Consider the following 9,323-nt stretch of genomic DNA (forward strand, 5'->3'; position numbering starts at 1 on the left):
AACAATAATGCCCATGGCTGGTTCCTGGCCAACGCTATCGGTGGTATCACCTTATCTACTTTGAAGAGGTCGAATAACGGTTCGTGGTCCGTGATGATTGCGAAGTGTCGTCCATAGGCAAATTGATAGAACAGTTTGACCGCGAAGGTCATGGCCAGTTCATCCTTTTCAATCTGAGCACACCTGCGCTCTGCGGCAACCAAGCTTCAAGACGCATAGGCTATCAGCCTGCTGTGCCAACATCCATCGATGGGACAACACTGCCCCGGTGCCATAGAGGGCGGCACTGCACGTGATTAAGAATGGTTTAGAAGGAACAAGGATGGAGCCAGTGAGCGATGAAAACCAGTATTTGCAGCACATCAGGAACATTCTGGAAACCGGTTCCCGGAAGGAGGACCGGACGGGTACAGGCACCGTGTCGGTGTTCGGGCTACAGGCTCGGTATAATCTGAGGGATTCTTTTCCCCTCCTCACTACTAAACGAGTATTCCGGAAAGGAATTCTGGAAGAACTGTTGTGGTTTATCAAGGGCTCCACCAATTCTAATGAGCTTTCAAAAAAGGGAGTTAGAATTTGGGACGCCAATGGATCACGAGACTATCTGGACAAGCAAGGATTCCAAAACCGAGAGGAAGGTGATTTGGGTCCGGTTTCTGGCTTCCAATGGAGGCACTTTGGAGCTGAATATAAGGACATGCATACAGATTACTCTGGTCAAGGAATCGATCAGCTCGAGTATGTAATTGAAACCATCAAAAACAACCCGGAGGATCGCAGAATCATTATGTGCGCTTGGAACGCTAAAGATCTTCCTCAGATGGCTCTACCTCCCTGCCATGCTTTGTGCCAGTTCTATGTGGTAAATGGAGAGCTCTCCTGTCAGCTGTATCAGAGGTCAGGAGATATGGGCCTTGGTGTCCCATTCAATATTGCCAGCTACTCATTGCTGACATACATGATTGCACATATCACTGGACTAAAGCCTGGTGATTTTGTACACACGTTGGGTGATGCTCATATTTACAAGAACCATATTGAAGCATTGAAGATTCAGCTCCAGCGGGAACCGAGACCTTTTCCAAAATTGAAGATATTGCGCAATGTGGAAAATATTAATGAATTCAAAGCAGAAGACTTCAAGTTAGAAGGTTATGATCCATACCCTACTATCAAGATGGAAATGGCTGTATAATACTAATGCTTGCCTACCTGACTTGATAAATAAAAGGTGAAGACTGAAGGAAGAAGAGCATGAAACGCCATGGCAGTTGAAGCGTGGACCGAATCCTTCAATTTGTTGTGGGAGCTGCATCCTTCTTGGATCTTCATAACAGTTCTGTTACACACACTTCTGTTACATGCAGTAAGAAAATAATGACTGTCAAATGAAGCTTGTTTAGGTATAACACAAGAGCATCTAATTCTTTTTACACAGGTCTATTGAAATATATAATTCTGTTTATATAACTTGTCAATAAAGTGTGTTTTCTTTACCTGGAAAAAAAAAGAATGGTTTAGAAGGGTCGTCCTGTGTTAGCACCTTAGAGGACAACAGTTACTGTTTATTTGCCTCCTCTTGTGGCGCCTTCCATGCCCATTTCTGATGTTTCTTTTAGAGTGCATGTAATGATGTCTGTATAGTCGCCAGATTTGGAATGAACTTTCTGTAACAATTTATGTGCCTTAGGAATAACCTTAGCTCCATCATATTCGCTGCCTAGGGGGCCCACTTAATAGCGCAAACCTCAGGGCGTCACGGTGACCCAGTGGTTAGCACTGCTGCCTGTGATGTTGAGGACCCGGGTTCGATCCCGGCCCCAAGTCACTGTCTGTGTGGATTCTCCCCGTGTCAAAAAACAAAGAACAATACAGCACAGGAACAGGCCCTTCGGCCCTCTATGCCTGTACTGGTCATGATACTAACCTTCGCCAAAACCCTCAGCACTTCCTTGTGCCATATCCCTCTATACCCATCCTATCCATGTGTTTGTCAAGATGTCTTCTGAATGCCGTTAATGTATCACTAATGTGTCTGCGTGGGTTTCACCCCCCATAACCCAAAGATGTGCAGGGGTAGGTGGATTGGTCACACTAAATTGCCCCTTAATTAGAAAAAAAATAATTGGGCACTCTAAATTTAAAAAAACAATAGCGCAAACCAGATGTAAACTGTCCTTGTCTACCTGGTACCCCAGGTATGTGACCTCTCTCGCCCGGAAGATGCACTCCCCCCCCCCCCCCCCTTTTCAGGCAGCCACCTGCCTCTGAGATACCGTGGAGGACTTGCTCTAATTTATCTCGGTGTTCCTTCTCAGTGGCTCGAGTAATCGGGTAAGCTGATATCCTTGGGAGCCCTGAGGGATGCTCTTCATAATCTATTGGAAGATCGCACATGGGGATGACACTCCAAATGGGAGCATGGTGTATTCATACATAGCCCTGTGTGTATTATGGTCACAGATTTCCTGGGCACTGCATCAAACTCATACTGAAGGATGCGTGGCTCATGTCTAACTTGGAGAAAGAATGACCCCAGCCAACTTCGCACAAAGGTTCTCCATGCACGGCATTGGGAATCTGTCCAACCGTGAGGTCTTGTTCACCGTCATTTTATAATCGCCGCACAGGCGGATGGTCTTGTCTAGCTTCAGCACTGGAATCACTGGTGCAACCCACTCCACGAACTCAACTGTGTGAATAATCCCCAAGTTTTCCAGCCAGTTGAGCTCGTTGTCCACTTTTGATGGTAGGGCGTATGGGCCTGGGCGGGCCCCAAAATACTTGGGTTGGGCTTTTGTGTCCATGTGAGATTTTGGCCATGGCTCCCATGTTCTCTTCCCCAAACCATCTTGGAATACTTCCAGGTACTTTCCCAGAACATCATACAACCCAATTGTGCCCATTTTAAAATTCTGCTGCCAGTCTAGGCAGAGCCTCTACAACCAGTCATGGCATAACAGACTGGGTCCGGGCCCAACAGATGGGCCCAGGCCCCTGAGCCACTATCAGAGGCAGACAAACTGATTACTGCCCATAGGTCGTCGTTTTCCAATGATGGTTAATGGCTCTCCGGTAGATGTCACCAGCTGTGCCTCAGTGTCCCTTAGGCTCAAGGTGCTGGATGCCCATATGGACTTTCCAGTACATTTGCTGTCCAATGAGCAAGACAGCAGCACCTGTATCTATTTACCGGGATGGTGATGGTGATCTTGATCGGGGCTACTTTTGGTGCTGTAATGCAATTTAGTTACATGCAATCATCCCCAGATTGTGCTAAGTGTAAAGCCTTGCCTCTGGGTAGATGTGTCACCCAACCAGGGTGACACACTTACTGACGGTTCTGGCATTTCCGGCCCCTACGGTTGCTGCGACCACAAGTGCAGCACCATTGTGAGTCTTCCTCCTGGAGTTCAAGAGAGATGTCTTGCCGGGCAGCAATGGCTCTTGGCCAATAGGTCTGACCACAACCTTGCTCTGGTGGCGGCTGGGTCCCATAGGCTGTTGAGGGGCGTTACTGGCCGGAATGGGGGTGCAGCCAATGCTATTTACCTCAGTATCCATGGTGCTCTGGAGGTCCCAGACTCCCTTTTCCACATTTTCACACAATTCTATGGCCCTTTTTAAGTCAAAAGAAGGTTCTGCCAACAACTTCTGTTGGGTCACGATGCTGTTTATGCCACACATGAGGCGGTCTCACAACATCTCTGGAATGGATAGCCCATACTCGTAATGTTCAGCTAGCTTGTTAGGCGCTACAGGAATTCCGTGACCGATTCCCTCAGGGTTCACCTGACCGTGTTGAACCGGTATCTCTGCACTATCACCGACAGTTTGGGATCGAAATGGTCTGCAACAAGTGTTACCAGTTCATCAAAGGTGAGGCTTTTGATCACATTAAAAGTTGGGGTTCCACAGGTAGTCAGGAATATTACCTTTTGTCAGTCGTCTCCTATAATTGCATTTGCCTGAAAGAAATTCCGCATCCGTGCAGCATACTGGGCCCAATCTTCTACGCCTGCTTCGAAAGCCTCAATCTCCCAAAGGCAACATTTCTAAACTTGCTCTGACCTTGCTCTTGTGCTGAGCATTTGAAACGAGGTGCAGACATCCAGAATCACTGCTGTAGTTTTCCTCATTGCCAGTATAAAATCTTCAGGAGTCCCGAGAAGGTTACGGAAATGAAGGTTTATTTGGCAAACAAAAGTAAAGACCGCAATGCGGCCTACAGCACATAGGTCCTAGCCGGGACTACCGATCATGCCAGACCCAATCTCAGTCGGCTTTTTCGCTCGGGATTCACGAGCCTCAGCTGCTAGGCCTCCACCGCTCAACGGGGGAGATCAGTTGGGTCATCCTCCTGGGTCTCGTGAGGGTTATTACTCTTGGCTCATTTCCAACCCACTAATGGATTCTGCTCAGTAGAGTTGTTAGTCAGAACTGTCATGGGGAGCTTTTTCATCTTGACAGATTTATGTACATTAAGAGGATGATTGTTTTCAAGTGGTAGTCAAGTAACGTTTGAATACTTTGACAGATTCAAGCACTTCTTAAAGACTTCACAAATGTTATTAAAGGGATCATGAGTTGTATTTATAGTGGATATTCGGTGAGTGGGTTGGGGGGTCAGGAGGATATGGGGGGTAAGGGTGTACAAATGGTATGAGGGGTGAGGGAGTATGGGATAGTATGGAGGGGTTATGGAAGGTATGGAAGTATGGGTTCAATCGATGTACAGGATGATATGTAGATGAAGGATTTGAGAGGATCTCACATTCATTTTCAGAACTGAGCCAACTCAGCAAATGGAGGTGAGCCGTTTAACCTCAGCACTGGTCCATCTCTGACCCCACCTCGGGCTTGCTTCAGGGGGTGGAATGTTGCCTCTCTGATGCCAGGATTAAGGACGTCATGAGTGGCTGCAGAGCACTTCTGCAGGAAGGAGATGAATAGCCAGAGGTTATGACTCATATCGGAGTCAGCGGCAGATAGAAAGGCGAACGAGGGGCGGGATTCTCCGCAATCGGCGCGATGTCCGCCGACCGGCGCCAAAAACGGCGCGAATCAGTCCGGCATCGCGCCGCCCCAAAGGTGCGGAATCCTCAGCAGCTTGAGAGGCCGAGCCCTCAGCTTGAGGGGCTAGGCCCGCGCCGGACTGATTTCCGCCCCGCCAACTGGCGGGAAAGGCCTTTGGTGCCCCGCTAGCTGGCGCGAAACTGACTTTGCTGTGCGGCGCATGCACGGGAGCGTCAATGGCCGCTCATGTCATCCCCGCGGATGCGCAGTGGAGGGGGTCTCTTCCGCCTCCGCCATAGTGGAGACCATGGCGAAGGCAGAAGGAAAAGAGTGCCCCCACGGCACAGGCCCGCCCGCGCCGATCGCGCGCCAGGCCACCGTGGGGGCATCCCCCGGGGCCAGATCGCCCCGCGCCCCCCCACCAGGACCCCAGAGCCCGCCCGCGCCGCCTTGTCCCGCCGGTAAGAGAGGTGGTTTGATTCTCGCCGGCGGGACAGGCCTTCCAGCAGCGGGACTTCGGCCCATCGCGGGCTGGAGAATCGCCGGGGGTCCCGCCAACCGGCGCAACACGATTCCCACCCCCCGCCGAATATCTGGTGCCGGAGAATTCGGCAACCGGCGGGGGCGGGATTCACGCCTGCCCCCGGCGATTCTCCAACCCGGCGGGGGTCGGAGAATCCCGCCCCCGCCGGTTCTGCAAGAAAAATTTAGGGAGCTGGAAAGGAGGCTAATATCAGGACCTCCAAGGTAGTAATCTGCAGATAACTCCCAGTGCCACATGCTAGTGAACGTAGAAATAGAGGGTAGAGTTGATTAATGTATGGCTGGAGAGATGGTATTTGATGAAGGGCTTTAGTTGCCTGGGACATTGAAGCTGGGACTGGGGGGAGGGGGTGCAGTACAGACTTGCACCAGGACCAATGTCAGATTCCTTTCTAATTCATTTTAATTTGGTGTTAATCCATTGCAATGTTCTAGGGGCATTAACCTCACAGGAATTGCTTCGCATTAAATAGTTCATTTCTGCGAGTATGTTAGAAACCACATGCCTAAAGGGTTAGCTAAATTGTTATTCTTAGCTTGTAATTCCCATGTAAACATTGGTTATCATTTATGTCCTCATGTTCTTCAAAAGACTACCTGTTTTTCCATACCTGTGGCTAGTAAAGCACTGACACTGCCTGAAAGCAAATACCTTAGGCTGAGAGAAAAACAGGTAAAGACAACTCTATGCAAACCACAAGCGGATTGTGAATGGATAGCCACAAAGGTTACTAGATTACATACATTTGCACCATTCCGGAGGCAATCATCCAAATAAGCTGATGTATTCAGGTGTTCATCGGGGATAAACGCATTTTCTACCACTCCCTGCTGCTGAGAGCGTTAACTTTGGGCGCAATTCTCCGGGCTCGTTACGCTCTCGCTCAAGCGAAACGAAGTCGGTGAACAGCGGGAGAGGCTGAAAGTGAGATCAGCGGCAGGCGGCAAACAGTTCCCGATGCAACTTCCCAGCTCCCGTAGGCAAAATTGGGATCTCGCCGCAGCGAGACAAAAAAACAATTGTCACCACTTAAGTCCTATTTCCACACAATTAACGGGAGCCACCCCATATCCAAAAGCCATCTGTCATTCAGCTGCCTCCCCAGCAAGTGCTCACGCTGGCGCCGACTAGTACTCCTTTTTAAAACGTGAACTTGGTGGAAGGACTTCTCTGAGGAGGTGAGTAGCCATCTTTGGTCACAGGCAAAGAGCCCAGGAACGCTGGGATTGCCACCCCAGTGCTCAGCGAGGGACTCCTGGCTGGGGGTTGGGAAACCTCCGCAGGGGTGGGCCGCCAGAGGAGGGTGGGTGGGGTGGGGGTTGGAGGGGGGGGGGGGGAGTGCTGGGGGGCAACCGGGGAGGGGGGAACCACTCACGGCACCACCATGCCAACCCCTGGATCATTTATCCTTTCCGGGGGCAACCCTTGTCCCTGCCTGTCTGACCCAATGACCACCCATTACCCCCACCGACTGCCGAGGCCTCTTGCCGTGCAGCTGAAGGCTGATAGGGAATTGGCAGTCATGCTTTAGTGAGCACTTCACGCATCCCCAGTGGATTCTTGTGGGTAGGCAGGCCATGTAGTATGTGGGAGACATTACTTAGAATCCCACTCACACTTTGATGCATGGGCACTCTGCCTGAACACTGCGGGAGGCAACACCACACACACAGCAGGCAACATCCGAATACCCACGGGAAGGCTTACAGCTCCAGTGACATGTCCACGGCCGGAGGGTGGGTGGATGCCATGGAGAGATGGGCAAGGGGTTCAGAGGTCAGCCCGCATTGCGGATGAAAGTGACAGAAGCATCATAATGGTTGTGCACAAGGGTGTTTAATGTGTTTTACAATCCCCCCACTCTCCCAATGGTGCCACCGCCCTCTGTGGGACCGATCCGGATTGGTACCCAGCACCCCCTCCTCCCGGTCGGGACCCATAGGGCCTTGGGGTTCACCCTGGGATGAAGGAGCAGCAGGTTCGATCCGCGGCTGCCCCTGCATCATCTGGCTCTGCCAGCCCTGCTGGTTCCCCATGGTCTGCACTATAATGTCGATGCCCTCGGCGATGCTCCTCAGTGACTGAGCCTTGCTCTGCAGAGCCTCGGCAATGCCCACCAGTGACTGGGACAAGCTCCACAGCGCTTTGGTCATGCCCATCTGACAGTGGGACATGTCCCGCAGAGCCTCATCAAGGTCGGCCAGGTACTGAGTGACATCCTCCAGTGAGTCGGGCGTTCTGCTGAGACCCTCAGCCATGGTCGTCCCCAACTTCGCAACACCTTGGATGCCTTCACTAATGGTGCTGACGATGGGCACCAGTCTTTCCACTGTGGTTGCCACCCTAGCAGTGCTGGCCTCAGTGCCACACATTGTCGGCAGCACCTCCTACGCCCATAGCCTCTGGGACGCTTCCAATCGACTATGGATATGCTGGTGTGACGCTGACATCGCCCCCTGAATGTCCCGGCTGCTCCCTATCGTCTCCATCAGCTCCGGGTACCTCTGTCCCACAGGATCAGGATCAGGCTGGGACCCAGCTAGGTCCAGTAGAGCTCCAACTGCTTTCTCGCCTGGGGGTTCCTGCCTCCACCTGACGTGCATCATCAGCAGTGGGGTGCTCCCCAGATTGGGCCGGCGCCTTCGGTTTGAGGACCTGCGGGTCAATAAGGGAATAACAAATCACGTTTGACAGGTCCTCTGGGTGGAGCCCAGTGGCTCCTCACCTCTTCGGCATCTGCCAACCTCCGTGTAGGTGACCGCCCTGTCCTCGACCTCACCAGTCACCTCCAGGGAATGCTGCTCCAAGGAGGTGAGAATTCGGAAGTCTGACACCCCTCCGCCAGTCTGGGCTCTCTCTTGATGTTTATGGGAGAGCTTTTCCTGAGGAGACACAGAGCCGGCATCCTTAGCCACTCGCGTGTTTCACAGTGGTGGGAGGGGAGGATATGAACGGAGGGTTGGGGGGGTTGAAGGGGGAGGGGGTGGAGGGAGGGTTAGCGGTCACATGGGGAGTTGGGGGATGGATGATCCCTTTGGGGGATGGGGGGGCATTGTTGTCTACTCACTCATGCTTCCCGGTGTAGGTCGTTGATCTTCTTACGGCACTGGAGGCCAGTCCTCCTGGTCACACTCCCCGGGCTCACTCCCGCCGCTTCTTCGTGCCAGGCAGCACTGGCTGCCTTGTGGCTGACTCTCCGGGACCCTCGCGGGAACAGGACATCTCTCTTGGCCTCCACTGCATCCAGGAACCTCCTTAGGACAGCATCCCCGAATCTTGGAGCCGGCCTCCTGGGCGCCATTGTTGCGAGCTGGCTGGGGTTGGCTGAGCAAGTGCAGCTTAAGTGCTGCTCGACCTTGTTAGCGGGGGGGCTGGCGAGCGCAGTCCCGGTAAATCAGCTGGCGAGCCGGCATTTGCGGCAAGAATCCCGTGAGGCCTCGTTAAGTGGACCAATTAACATTGAATTGCGTTGCCAGCCTCGCTGGGTTGAGCACCAGGAAGCTCGTGGCAATTCCCGCTCGCTTCCACACTTAGAACTTTTTCTGGAAAATCGCCCCCTTTCATTCATATTGAAGCAAAGGACAGGAAAACTAGTTGTCTTCAATAAAGACCATTCAAATGGAAATAATAATTGAAGGTGGTCTAAATTATTGAGTTAGACCCTTTGTATTAACATAAATAATAACTCCCTGATTTCAGGTTTACTATCTAGTCTCTGCTGAGTTAACTCATCTTAGCAAGTGTAAATGTACTACAATTGACC

General features: G+C 51.7%; 1 pseudogene; it reads left to right on the forward strand.

Annotated features, from left to right (window-relative positions):
• The first annotated feature begins 320 nt into the window (after nt 1-320).
• On the forward strand, nt 321-1,496 carry LOC140427761 (thymidylate synthase pseudogene; annotated as a pseudogene).
• The last annotated feature ends 7,827 nt before the right edge of the window (nt 1,497-9,323 follow it).

Source organism: Scyliorhinus torazame, chromosome 8 (assembly GCF_047496885.1).
Source record: "Scyliorhinus torazame isolate Kashiwa2021f chromosome 8, sScyTor2.1, whole genome shotgun sequence".
NCBI lineage: Eukaryota > Metazoa > Chordata > Chondrichthyes > Carcharhiniformes > Scyliorhinidae > Scyliorhinus > Scyliorhinus torazame.